At 36.4% G+C, this 15,112-nt stretch overlaps 1 protein-coding gene across 10 annotated transcripts in view; it reads left to right on the forward strand.

Moving 5' to 3' along the window:
• bt (projectin protein bent) overlaps positions 1 to 15,112 on the forward strand; it is a 3,328,983-nt gene that overhangs the window by 1,776,649 nt on the left and 1,537,222 nt on the right. The window lies entirely within an intron of this gene.

Here is a 15,112-nt window from a genome sequence, read left to right on the forward strand (position 1 = left end):
CCCTCACCAATAGGCATCTACTGTTTAAATTTAAATTATTCGGATTTCATAGAATTACAACTTAACGAGTCACAAAAATTATGTTTGTTCTTAGTATACACTCAAGCAGACAATTCTTTAGTAAAGATATCATGTATAGACAGTAATATTTCCTTAAATACAAACGCCGTTATCAACATTACCACTGTCACTTCAAATTCAGTTTCGACTTTAGGTAAAATTACCGTAAATTTACATTTTTCAAACTTTTCTCTCAAACATACTTTACATGTAGTAAATTAAGACTTTAATATTCCATCCGACGGCATATTGGGTAAAGCTTTTCTGAAAACTAAAAAATGCATTATTAATTATTGAAGAAATAGTATTTCCTTTTGGGTATATAATGAAAAAGTCACGGTGCCTATCCTACACGAAACAGAAAGCGACAGTTGTATCATTCTGCCCAGATGCGAAATTTGCAGATTCTTTGATTTAAGAGATTCAACCGAGCCACTTTTCGTGGACTCGCAGGAAATTGAAAAGGGTGTTTTCACAGCTAGATGCATTGTTAATTCCAGTAACCCAATAATTAAAGTCATAAACACCACGGATGATGTAAAGTATGTAAAAAGAAACAGTTTTTGAACAGAAAAACTTTCAAATTACAATGTTTATACAATTAGCAAGACAGAAACGGAAGACAAACGTACGAAAAAACTTATTTCAATTTTAAAAAATCAAATACCTCAACATGCTTAAAGTAAATTACTTGACCTTTGCATAGATTATGCTGACATTTTCGCTCTTGACACGGACAAAATGACTTTAAACAACTTCTACGGTCAAAAATTATGATTGACAGAAAACGAGCCGGTATATGTTAAAAACTATCGACTGCCATACTCTCAACACGAAGAAATAAACCGCCAAGTAAATAAACTGTTAGACAACGATTTGATTGAACCTAGTTACTCTAATTACAATAGTACTTTGATTGTAGTCCCAAAGAATGTTACTAATGGTCAAAAAGCTTATCGTATGTGCGTAGATTTTCGCGCAGTAAACAAAAAGGTCATTGTTGATAAATTTCCACTAGCTAGAGTTGACGATATTTTAGACAATCTCGGTAAGGATTCGGGATTTGGGATTTCACCAAATTTTTTGCATCCTGACTCACGTGACATTACTTCTTTCAGCACTGACTGCGGTGCATTTAGATGGAAAGTTCTTCCATTCGGCTTAAGTGTAGACCCAAATTCATTCTCACCAATGATGACAACCGCTTTTTGGGGTATACCGCCCAATGTCGCATTTTTGTACGTCGACGATATTATCGTCATAGGTTGTAGTGAAGCACACCATATTAAAAACCTTTCAAAATTTTTCAATACTTTTAGGTCTTTCAATCTCAAACTTAACCCAAATAAATGCAACTTTTTACGACCAGAAGTTACATTTTTAGGTCACAAATGTTCAGCCAAAGGGTTGTTGCCAGACAACTCCAAAAAAAACGCAATTAAAAAGTATACCAAACCGACTGATAAAGACGCGGTACGACGACTCGTCGCGTTTGCAAACTATTACAGAAAGTTTATGCCAAATTTTTCGTCTCTGGCAGCGCCTCTAAATCGATTAAGCAGGAAAAGAGTAGAATTTGTTTGGGATGTTGAGTGCGAAAACGCATTTTCATCTTTGAAAACAGCATTACTTTCACCAAAATTACTACAATACCCAGATTTTACTAAACAATTCATTATTACCGTTGATGCTACCAGAACTGGATGTGGCGCTATTTTGAGTCAAGAACAGCAAGGCAGTGATTTAACATTTTGTTTCGCTTCTAAAGCATTTAATAAAGCAGAGCAGAAAAAACCAATTATAGAATTGGAACTCTTAGATATTTACTTCGCAATAAAGAAATTTCGACCATATGTTTATGGCACATATTTTATTGTAAAATCAGATCATATATCTTTAGTATACCTTTTCAATATGAAAGACCCATCTTCAAAACTTTCAAAAATAAGGCTAGAACTAGCTGAATAGCGGCCGCCGTGGTGTGATGGTAGCGTGCTCCGCCTATCACACCGTATGCCCTGGGTTCAACTCCCGGGCAAAGCAACATCAAAATTTTAGAAATAAGATTTTTCAATTAGAAGAAAATTTTTCTAAGCGGGGTCGCCCCTCGGCAGTGTCTGGCAAGCGCTCCGATTGTATCTCTGCCATGAAAAGCTCTCAGTGAAAACTCATCTGCCTTGCAGATGCCGTTCGGAGTCGGCATAAAACATGTAGGTCCCGTCCGGCCAATTTGTAGGGAAAAATCAAGAGGAGCACGTCGCAAATAGGAAGAGAAGCTCGGCCTTAGATCTCTTCGGAGGTTATCGCGCCTTACATTTTTTTTTTTTTTTTATTTAGCTGAATATAATTTCATTATTGTATATATTAAGGGTAAATCAAACGTTGGCGCTGGCTTACTATCGCGCCTTTCAATCGATGAGATTAAGGAATCGAACAAACAAATTTTAGCAGTACAGACAATATCAATGACAAAACGGCAAAACGATGAAAACCTTCTTAGGAAAACAGACAAAAACGACGAAAAACAACTCACTTTACATGTCTACGACAAATTTTCATTAAAATTTTCAAAAAAAATACCACGGATAAGATCTGAAATTACTTACGAAAAAGACATAAAAACAACAAAGTTGAGAATTTTTGCGCATATTAAACATAAGAAACTCGAGTTACTAAGTTTTGAGTTTGTTAACGAAATAATGACTTTAGAGAAATTACTTTCGAGGCTAGAATAAGAAGCCAGCAAACGCAAAATTAAACAAATTGAATGGCCTAAAAACGATACTTTATTCAAACATTTTACTGTTACAAATTTAAATGATATTGGAAATAAAACTTTAAAATCATTAGAAATTATTCTAACAGATCCAGTGGAGACAGTAACAGACGAGGAGACAAAACTAAAACTAATGAAAATTTAGCATACGATCCAATTTCAGGTGGACATTGCGGAATGAAAAAAACTTTACGCAAAACTACGAACAAAATTTTATTGGAAGAACATGACTCGTGATATAGCGAAATATACCAAAAGTTGTAATGATTGTCTTTTAAACAAAGTTAAAGCTAAAACGAAAGAAAAACCCGTTTTAACACCAACTCCTTGTAAACCATTTGATGTAGTAGCTATAGATGCAATAGGACCTCTTCCTGAGTCCAAACGCGGTAACAAGTTCGCACTTACCATAATTTGTTACATGACCAAATATCTGGTAACAGTCGCTGTGCCAGACAAATCAGGAAAAACAATTGCTTCACCAATTTTCGAAACATTTATTTTAACATACGGCACAATGAATGCCATAAAATCAGATTTAGACACAGAATTTAAAAATGAATTGTTAAATGAATTAACATCACTTCTACACATAAAACGTGATTTTTCAACTGCATACCATCATGAAACTGTTAGTACAATTATTCATTCAGTCATTATTCATTTATTATTCAAAGACTTAGATGTTGACAAGTATCAGAAGTTCATAACCCGCGAAGCTGATGAGCTTGCCTGCGGGTAGATCGATTAATTATTACATATATTCTTGTTTAAAGTGATAGCTTAATTCCTTCATTATGTTGGTTGGGCCAATTTATAAATGAGGTTTGCTAAAATGAGCATTTGTGGCCATAAATTAAAACAGGGTATATTTGTTGTTCCCGACGCGTTTCGGCGTTTACCTTACGTCTTCTTGGGGATCTATTTAATGTTAAGTATATAAGATTAAATACAATAAATATTAGGATATCTAACAATAAACATGAAACTGACACATCATTTAACACTTATTTTGCTACTTAGATTAATATTAACATTAATAATTATTTGGTTCAAGTACTAATAAAATTTGTTGCACAACATTATTCACACATTAAATGACATTTGTTTATTTTTTTAACATTGTCATACATCTCTGTACAACAGCTGAGTAGACGCTGCATGTATTGTCAAAATCTTCTTTGAAGTTCGTCGCGTTTTGTAATTGTTGTTGAATGCGTATACTTTCCAGCGTCATCCTCGTCTTCACTCTCCGTTCAATGTCTAAAATTTTAACATTTGAGAAATCCGCTACGTGATTGCTCTTTGTTAGGTTCTGTGCTGGCCCGGTCGACTTTTTTTTTGTTTTCTGCATCTTTCTTATGTTCATTAATTCTTATACCTAGTTGCCGTTTTGTTGTACCGATGGAACATTTGTTACATTTTTCATTTTCGTTACCATTGTAAGTTATTTTGTAAACAACATCGGTTTTTTCTTCTTTTTTAATTGGGTCTTTTGTTCTAGTGAACATTTTTTTGAGCGTGTTGTTTGGTTTATGCGCGTAATTAATGTTTTTGCTATTTATTGTTTTATGTAATATTTCATTATCTGTAAACCCGGGATGTAAATTACGACGATATATTTGTTGTTCGTATAATCTTGTTGTGTGTTGTTATCTTTTTGGTGAACTCTGTTCAGAGTATTTTGGATTATTCTATCCGTAAGAGAACTTGGATAGCTGTTGTTATATAGAATTTCCTTTATTTTTTAATGCTATCCGTCCAGAAATCTTCATTGCTAAGTAATATTACTTTTCTTATTAAATTCGCTGTTGTGTTGATTTTTTGTTTACATGGATGGTTTGAGTGGTAATTTATTAATCGTCCTGAGGCAACGGATTTTGCGTACCAATTCATTAGTAAATTTTTATTTTTTCTACTCACTTCTACATCTCATTTCCATTTCAATCGTGAGTTTTATACTCGTGAGTTGAGAATTTAATGTGTTTAATATTTCTTCCGCGTCTTTAGATTTAATTATTGCGAATACATCATCTACATACTTCTTGATGTATTTGATGTATATGTCCTTTTTCTTTAATTCAGCTCTGCTGTCGTCAAGGATTTTGTCTAGTACTATATCCGCTATAGTCGGAGATAGTGGATTTCCCATTGGCATCTTGATACAATTTTGAATTGTACATGAAATAATTGTTTTCTCGCAGGCAAAATTCTAGTATGGTTTGGAATTGTTTCTTTGAAATATTTGTATGCCTTTCCAACTGCGTCCATTGTTTCATTATGGTCTGTATTGCTATGTGTGTGGGATTGTTTGTAAAAAGTGAAATTACGTCAAATGATATAAGTATTTCGTCATCATCAATATTAATATTTTTCAATCTTTCTTTTGATTGGAACGCATTTTTTACATTATAATAATCAGATATTAAATTTTTCAGTATGGCACCGGTATGCTTAGCTAACCTATAGCAAAATATTTTCGTAGATGATGATATCGGCCTCAGTGGCATGTTTTCCTTATGGATTTTAGGTAGACCGTATAATCTGGGCGCGGCAGCCGCAGTACATGATAATTGAAAATTTTCTCTTGCATTAATTTTATTTTGTTTGTATAGCTCGTTAACGATGGTATTGTTTTTCCTCATTAGTTGTTGCGTTGGATCCTTCCTAATTATTTTGTAGACTTTCCTGTCGCTTAGTAAGTCTGCCAGTTTTTCCTCGTACTCGGTTTTATTTATTAATACCGTTTTGTTACTTGTAGACGCCTGTGTTAGTATTATTTTGTTCTTGTGTTGACGTAAAACTTCTTTGTGTCTTCGAAAGTTCTCATAATTAGATTATCTTTGGGGTTCTGGTTGATTCGTCTTTGGTAGCTAGTGATTTTTCAGCTATACTCCTTCTTATTGCCTCCTTACTTTTTTCGCCTTCCATCTCATGTAAACCTTGTTCCAGTTCTTAGCAAACTCCTTTAAACACTAGTCCCCCCGAACCCAACTACAAAAATTGGAAACCGGTTTTCTACTAAAAATATTAAACCTAGAAATTAAGGAAACAAATATAAACATTAAAATAATTGAAGACGAATTAAAATACGTAACTAATACACTAAAACATAAATTAAATGAACACGACTATAATAATATTGTGGAAAAAACAAAAACATTTCACAAACTACTTCGTTAACGCCACGGAAAAACACACCAAAAGAAGATCCAAACACAAATATCAAAAAACATCGACAAATTTGGCATACGATTCAACGAGGGCTGGTTCATAAGCAAAACGAATATCGACGTACCTCAAGAAAGCTGCTTATTACTCTCGCTTGGCACAAAGTTTGCACTACCGGTCAAAAAGATAATTTTTCTACAATACATCTTATCGCGCAACTGGAACAAGGTTTACATGAGATCGAAGACGAAAAAAGTAAGGACGCAATAAGAAACAGTATAGCTGAAAATCACTAGCTAACAAAGACGAATCAACCAGAACCCCAAAGATAAATTAATTATGAGAACTTTCGGAGACACAAAGAAGTTTTTACATCAACACCAGGACAAAATAGTACTATCACAGGCGGATAAAGGTAACAAAACGGTATTAATAAATAAAATCGAGTACGAGGAAAAAATGGCAGACTTACTAAGCGACAGGAAAGTCTACAAAATAATTAGGAAGGATCCAACGCAACAACTAATGAGGAAAAACAATACCATCGTTAACGAGCTATACAAAAAAAATAAAATAAATGCAAGAGAAAATTTTCAATTATCATGTACTGCAGCTGTCGCGCCCAGATTATACGGTCTCCCGATAATCCACAAGGACAACATGCCACTGAGGCCGATATCATCATCTACGAAAGTACCTTGCTATAGGTTAGCTAAACATACCGGTGCCATACTGAAAAACTTAATATCTGATGATTATAATGTAAAAAATGCGTTCCAATTAAAAGAAAGATTGAAAAATATTAATATTGATGATGAGAAAATACTTATATCATTTGACGTAATTTCACTTTTTAGAAACGTTCCCACACACATAGCAATACAGACGATAATGAAACAATGGACGCAGTTGGAAAGGCATACAAATATTTCAAAGAAACAATTCCAAACCATACTAGAATTTTGCCTGCGAGAAAACAATTATTTCATGTACAATTCAAAATTGTATCAACAAACCTACGGGATGCCAATGGGAAATCCACTATCTCCGACTATAGCGGATATAGTACTAGACAAAATCCTTGACGATAGCATAGCTGAATTAAAGAAAAAGGACATATACATCAAATACATCAACAAGTATGTGGATGATGTATTCGCAATAATTAAATCTAAAGAGGCGGAAGAAATATTAAACACATTAAATTCTCAACTCACGAGTATAAAATTCAGATTGAAATGGAAAAATATGTAGAAGTGAGTAGAAAAAATAAAAGTTTACTAATGAATTGGTACGCAAAATCCGTTGCCTCAGGACGATTAATAAATACCACTCAAACCATCCATGGAAACAAAAAATCAACACAACAACGAATTTAATAAGAAAAGTAATATTATTTAGCAATGAAGATTTCTGGACGGCTAACATTAAAAAGATAAAGGAAATTCTATATAACAATAGTTATCCAAGTTCTTTTACGGTTAGACTAATCCAAAATACTGTGAACAGAGTTCACCAAAAAGATAACAACACACAACAAGAAAATACGAACAAGAAATATATCGGCGTAACTTACATCCAGGGCCTTACATATAATGAAATATTACATAAAACAATAAATAACAAAAACATTAATTACGCGCATAAACCAAGCAACACGCTCAAAAAAATTTTCACTAGAACAAAAAACCCAATTAAAAAAGGACAACAAACCGATGTTGTTTAAAAAATAACTTGCAATGGTAACGAAAATGAAAAATGTAACAAATGTTACATCGGTACAACAAAACGGCAACTAGGTATAAGAATTAATGAACATAAGAAAGATGCAGAAAACAAAAAACGTCGACCGGGCTAGCACAGCACCTAACAAAGAGCAATCACGTAGCGGATTTCTCAAATGTTAAAATTTTAGACATTGAACGGAGAGAGAAAACGAGGATGACGCTGGAAAGTATACGCATTCAACAACAATTACAAAACGCGACGAACTTCAAAGAAGATTTTGACAATACAAGCAGCGTCTACTCAGCTGTTATACAGATATGCAAGAGAATGTTAAAAAAATAAACAAATGTGTAACAACCCTACCTTGCAGTTAATACTTTGTATCAATACTATTTGTAACATATCTGTAAAACGTACTATTCATGTTAATTAGCAACCCCATTGTACATATGTAAATGCAATGCTGTTATGTTAGTTAAGTATTGTGGCTTGATAAATTTTTGCTCATCATCATAAAAGTTAATCGGCTTCGAGCTTGCGCCAAGTGAGGTTCTCGTCCAATATTGCTTCGGACAGTTCTTCACATTGAAACAAATTCGAAGGTGATTGTATGCATGTGTTTTTTTTAATTAAACGGTTTTATTTAGCTTGAGTTGACAGGCCAGCCGTTGTGAACGAATTTTGTAATTGAAATTTAAGAAACTTCCCGATAAGCTACAAACTTGAAACTTGGAATATAGTTCAGAACCCGATGACAATGCAATAATAAGAAAAAAATCGCCGCTAGGTGGCGCAAGGATCGAGATATTCGCAAAATACGCATTTGTGGTCCGATTTGGCTCATATTTGGAACACATAATACATGCAAGAATAGAAACCGACCTGTGAAAAAAAATCGTCGCTAGGTGGCACATGGATCGAGATATTCACAAAAATCCTATTTGTGGTCCGATTTGGCTCATATTTGGAACACATAATACATGCAAGAATAAAAAGCGACTTATGAAAAACAAATCGCCGCTAGGTGGCGCAAGGATCAAGATATTCACAAAAATCGTATTTGTGGTCTGACTTGGCTCATGTTTGGAACACATAATATATACAAGAATAGAAAGCGACCTATCAAAAAAAATCGCCGCTAGGTGGCGCAAGGATCGAGATATCCACAAAAATTGTATTTGTGGTCCGATTTGATTTGGTCCATATTTGGAACACATAATACATACATGAATAAAAAGCGACCTATGATGCCCGATTTGGCTCATATTTGGAACAAATATTGCATACAGTCCAGTAGAAGTGACATCAAAATATTTTGGAGTTGGAGGAGGGACAAGCATACGTGGCGCAGAGCCGAGTAAAGTCTTTGGAAGGATTATGTATTGAGGACTTAGGTTGTAACAAATTGTCAGGAAAGAGTTCTTGTAATAATGAGTCACTAAATGAACTAAATAGAATGAGAAATAATAGGCAATTAAATAAATACTAAAAACTTGAAAATAAAATAATTAAAAAAAAAATTTTTAAGTTAAACGGTTTTATTGAAAACAATACTTACATGAAATAATAATATACGAAAAGCTAGAAAATAATTAGGTAGGTCCTAGGTACTAGTCATCACACTCCTTATCAATCTAGGGCGTTGATCAGACAATTAAATAAAAGCGTTGGACGCGTCATATTTCTATTGATAGGCATAAGTAAAACCAACTATACCTTAATCAGGTTATGCTACGCCTCACATATTCAGAAATTTCACGCGCCCAACGCTTTTATTTGTCTGATCAACGCCCTAGATTGATAAGGAGTGTGATGACTAGTACCTAGGACCTCCCTAATTATTTTCTAGCTTTTCGTATTATTATTATTTCATGTAGGTATTGTTTTCAGTAAAACGGTTTAACTTAACAATTTTTTAAAATTATTTTATTATACAATAACCACTCGTGTAAACGTATTCCGTTTTTTTGATACAATTATACAATAATTACCGAATTGCTGACAAACGAACCTGTATGAAATATTCTTTAAGAAGCGCAAGCAAGGAGAACGATACATTGGCGCCCAACTTAGTGGCCAGCAGTTCGGCAAACAACAACAACAACGAAGGCGAAGTAAGAGCAGAGGTCGAACGTAACAAAATGGCAACGTTTTCTCCGGAACAGTTTTCACAAATATTAGCAGCAATTACAAGCGGCAATAAATGTGGGTCATTTACACAATGCACTGCCCGTTTCCGTGGACAACGAGACCCATCAGCAGTGGAGGAGTTTATTGCAGCGATCACAGTTTATAAAGACATAGAGAAAATTTCTGACGCAGATGCTCTACGCGGTATGCCACTTCTACTGGAAGATTATGCGGCGACCTGGTGGATTGGTGTAAAAGACACTGTGGCAAATTTCAACGACGTTTTTGAACTTACTCGCACTACATTCTCTCCCCCACTGCCTGATTGGAACAATTTTTTAAACATATTTGAGCATAAACAACAAATGCGTGAACCAACAGACAGTTTTATCTGTAAGAAACGATTACTGTTGTCGCAGTTGAGCGATACCATCAGCGAAGCAGTACAACTGAGTATGATTTACGGTCTATTATCTGTTAGGATAAGAGAACGAGTGCGTCGCGATAAAGCTTCGACGTTTGACGAACTAATATCGCATTGTAGAGATGTAGAAATGTTTTTAGCCGAAACAAAGCATCTCACAACAGTATCAAATGAAAAAGGTGAAACTGGGGATGAGCCGAAGAGGTGCTCGTTCTGCAGATTGCGTGGCCATACTGTAGATATTTGCCTTAAAAAGAAAAGAGGGCAAAAGTCGCAGCAGGCCCAACAACAACAAGAATCTACACAAAGTTCAAGTGTAGCACTACCTCATGCTAAACGCACATCCACTTTTGCATGCTATGGCTGTGGCGCACCGGGGGTGTACCGCGCAAACTGCCCGAAATGCTCTGGGCGTAGCAAGGAAAGCCCGAAATATTTGTCGTTTAACTCTGTATCTACCACTGTTATTGGCAGATCAATTCCGTCCGTCCATGTTGAGATGATGGGACTAAAAGGGGAAGCTATATTTGACACGGGTGCAAAAACGAGCGTTGCTAGCGCAAATTTAAAGAAAATTGTTAGTAGTAAGGGGTGTATATTCCAAGAGGTAATGGCTGACGTCTCCTTAGCAGATGGCACCAAAACTACTCAAAGGTTGCAATCCACTATTTGTGACATAACCATTGGCAATAGGGTGAGGAAAATTCGGCTCATATCACTACCAAATGCTATGAAAAATCGTACGTTGATCGGAGCTGACTTTATGGAGCAGTCAGGAATCGTCCTTAATCTCCCTCAGCGATTTTGGTATTTTGATGAAGAACCAAATGTAAAATACGATTTTGTTAAACCAGATAACAGTCAAATATTTGCAATGGACATCGCTGGAGCACATGTGGTGACGAACCATTACGAGTCGACTTCAAAAGCTCTTAACGAATGCTCTAACTTTCTGCAATATATTGATAAGTGTACAAAAAAGTCAAGCGATGACAATCCGCCTGAAACTTGCCCAGAGACGAATTATGGACCACTCATAAAAAGAAAGTGGCCACCCCAAAATGACTATTCCCCAGGCGTGGTGCAAGATATTTTTAGAAGTTGGTTGCCTACTGGGGAGATAACTCTCGAGAATACATCGCGTTTGTTTGCACCACCTATCAAAATTAAGGAACCCTTAGAGGATTACGATAAATATATCGCTGAAAACTTCCTCCCTATATATATGATGGAAGTAAAAGACCAAGAAAAACGAAGATGTAGCTTAACAAACGAACAGAAAGTAGAGCTGGATGCATTGCTTCGGGCGAACGCCGACATATTTGGAGAACCAACTTCGGCAACGCCGTTGATCACACATCGGATCGACACGGGCGAACATCCTCCAGTCGCTTTGCCACCATATCATATATCGCCACAACGTAAAGAAGAACTAAAACATGAAATAGCTAAGATGTTGGGGACAGGAGTTATTATTGAGTGCGAATCACCATGGGCTGCTCCTGTAGTAATTGTACCGAAGAAGACAGGGGGGATACGTATCTGTATTGACTACAGGGAACTAAATGCCATAACGAAGGCAGATCGGTATCCCCTGACCCGTATTGATGACTTACTGCAAGAAGCGACAACGACTAATTTCATGTCAACATTAGATTTACAGTCTGGTTATTGGCAGATTGGAGTTGAGGAGAGAGATCAAGATAAAACGGCATTCGTCGCACCATTCGGTATGTACAAATTTACACGTATGCCTTTTGGTTTACGTAACGCACCAGCTACGTTCCACCGTCTAATAGACCGACTTAAAGTATCGTTAAACAGTCAAGTTCTTCTTGCGTACTTAGATGACATTATTTTGTGCTCAAATAGTTTCAATGAACACTTGGCACAGCTGAAACAACTTTTCGGCCCTTTACGACAATTTGGCCTGAAGGAAAACTTCGATAAGTATTGTTTTGCGTGCCACGAAGTTAAGTATTTGGGGCACATATTGACTCCAAATGGTACAATGGTTGACCCACAGAAAGTTGAAGCGATAGTACTACAAAAAGCTCCGAAGAATGCTAAAGAGTTGCTGTCGTATCTTCAGACTTGCTCTTGGTACAGGCGTTTTGTTCCCCAGTTTGCGGACACCGCAAAGCCATTATCACAATTAATAAAGAAAAATGCTGTCTGGTCATGGACGAATAAGCAACAATCGGCGTTCGACGAGTTGAAAATATTATTGACGACATCACCCATTCTGAAACAAACCGACGAAAACCGACCATATATTTTAAAGATCGATGCAAGTGGGTATGCATTAGGGGCAGTATTACTCCAGGGGGAGGGAGCAGATGAGCATCCTATCGAATACGCGAGTAGACTACTGTCAAAAGCTGAAAGAAATTATTCAACGATCGAAAGAGAGGCCTTAGCAATCGTTCGGTAACCCTCATTATGGATCATTAACCACATAAATGGCTAATGAGCCTGAAGTCTCCTCTGGACGCCTAGCACGTTGGGCCTTAATTTTACAACCGTGTAATCTAAGTATCGACTATAAACCGGGAAAAAATAATGTGGTGGCTGATATGCTATCAAGGCCGCCTTGCAGAGAAGAACATGGATCAGAAGAAACTTGTCATATATGTTCGTTGTGATGTGGAACTCCCCCGAAGGGGAGCGAAAGATATTAGAGAAAGCCAACTTGATGACCCTAAACTAAAAAGTATTATTGACTGCTTTGAAAAGAATACTGACGATGCCGTTCATTGGGTTAAGAGAGGGTACACAATGAATGATGGTGTACTCTACTGCTATCATGACGAAGAGAATGTGGACGCGCAGTTAGTTATCCCTAAGAAGGAACGAACGGCGATATTAGAGCAACATCATAACAAAGATACAGCCGGTCATAACGGAATCGACCGAACCTCCCATAAAATCACTTCTTGCTATTATTGGCATGGCATTCGAAAAAGATATAGAAACACACGTTAAGAATTGTATCGACTATCAACGGTATAAAGCGAATAATCTTAAACCAATGGGTCTGTATCAAACGATATCTAGTAACTAGCGATTGAAGCAATCGCTATCGATTTATTTGGACCATTGCCTATCGACGAAAAGGGGTTTCAATGGATTTTCATTGTAGAAGATATTGCTAGTCGTTGGGTCGAAGTCTTTACCCTGGCTGAAGCAAGCGCCGAAAATTGTGCTAAAGTTTTGATCGACGAGGTATTCTTGAGATACGGAATCCCAAGGAAGGTTATTTGTGACAACGGGGTCCAGTTTGTGTCCAGAGTGATGCAGAAGGTTGCCTTTTGCCTTAACATACAGCAAGTATTTACGCCCGTATATCACCCACAGGCGCATCCTGTTGAGAGGAAGAACCGCGACTTGAAGACACAATTGGCCATACTGGTTGGGACACGGCACCGCAATTGGGCAGAAAGAATACCAGCTATACGTTTCGCCATGAATACCACACGCTGTCAAAGAACTGGCTTTACTTCGGCTTACCTTACATTTGGGCGAGAGTTGAGGACCATCGATGATGTCCAAAATGATTTGAGATCCATCGTACACGCTGAAAATTTCATTGCTGAAATTAGTCCATACTTGAGCACACTCGCTGATGTGTTCGCATCTGTTCGTGATTGCGAGTAGAGACAACAAGATTCTAATAAGAGCGTCACTAATCCACGACGAACTAACCAAAAGGGTTTAGAATTGAGTCAAAGGTACTGGTTACCACTCACGTCCTAAGCAACGCTGCGAAATGTGTAACGTCCAAATTCATTCCTAAAAGGGATGGCCCGTACGTCGTTATAGAAAAACAAGGTGCTACGGCTTACGTAATAGCACATGAAGACAATATACAGCAACCGTTGGGCACTTATCATGCATCATCGCTAACTCCATATAGAAGTGCCACTTCTGTATCCGAGGATCCAGTCAACATGATCAGACGTCGAGGTCGGCCCCGAAAGAATACATAGTAGGATGCCTCATCGGGTCGATTTCAGCATCTTAGGGGGAGGCTGTAACAACTCTACCTTGCAGTTAATACTTTGTATCAATACTACTTGTAACATATCTGTAAAACGTACTATTCATGTTAATTAGCAACCCCATTGTACATATGTAAATGCAATACTGTTATGTTGGTTGCGCCAAGTGAGGTTCTCGTCCAATATTACTTCCGACAGATCTTCACATTGAAACAAATTCGAAGTGACTGTATGCATGTTCTTTTTTTATACAATAACCACTCGTGTAAACGTATTCCGTTTTTTTTGATACAATTATACAATAAATACCGAATTGCTGACAAACGAACCTGTATGAAATATTCTTTAAGAAGCGCAAGCAAGGAGAACGATACAAATGTCATTTAATGTGTGAATAATGTTGTGCAACAAATTGTATTAGTACTTCAACCAAATAATTATTAATGTCAATATTAATCTAAGTAGCAAAATAAGTGTTAAATGATGTGTCAGTTTCATGTTTATTGTTGGATATCCTAATGTATATTGTTTAATGTATTTAATTTTATATACTTAACATTAAATGGATCTCCAAAGAAGAAGACGTAAGGTAAACGTAGAAACGCGTCGGGAACAACAAATATACCCTGTTTTAATTTATGGCCACAAATGCCAATTTTGGCAAATCATAGCTTAATTCATTGTATCCAAATATCTTAAAAACTAACCGATAACGGGACTGTTAAATTATGGGATTTGATGATTCCTACAATAAGCTTTTTAAATGATTTTAAAAGGATTTTCCTGTTAGGCGTGTTTGGCAAGTTAAATAGATGGAGTGGC

Source organism: Eurosta solidaginis, chromosome X, assembly GCF_040869045.1.
Source record: "Eurosta solidaginis isolate ZX-2024a chromosome X, ASM4086904v1, whole genome shotgun sequence".
NCBI lineage: Eukaryota > Metazoa > Arthropoda > Insecta > Diptera > Tephritidae > Eurosta > Eurosta solidaginis.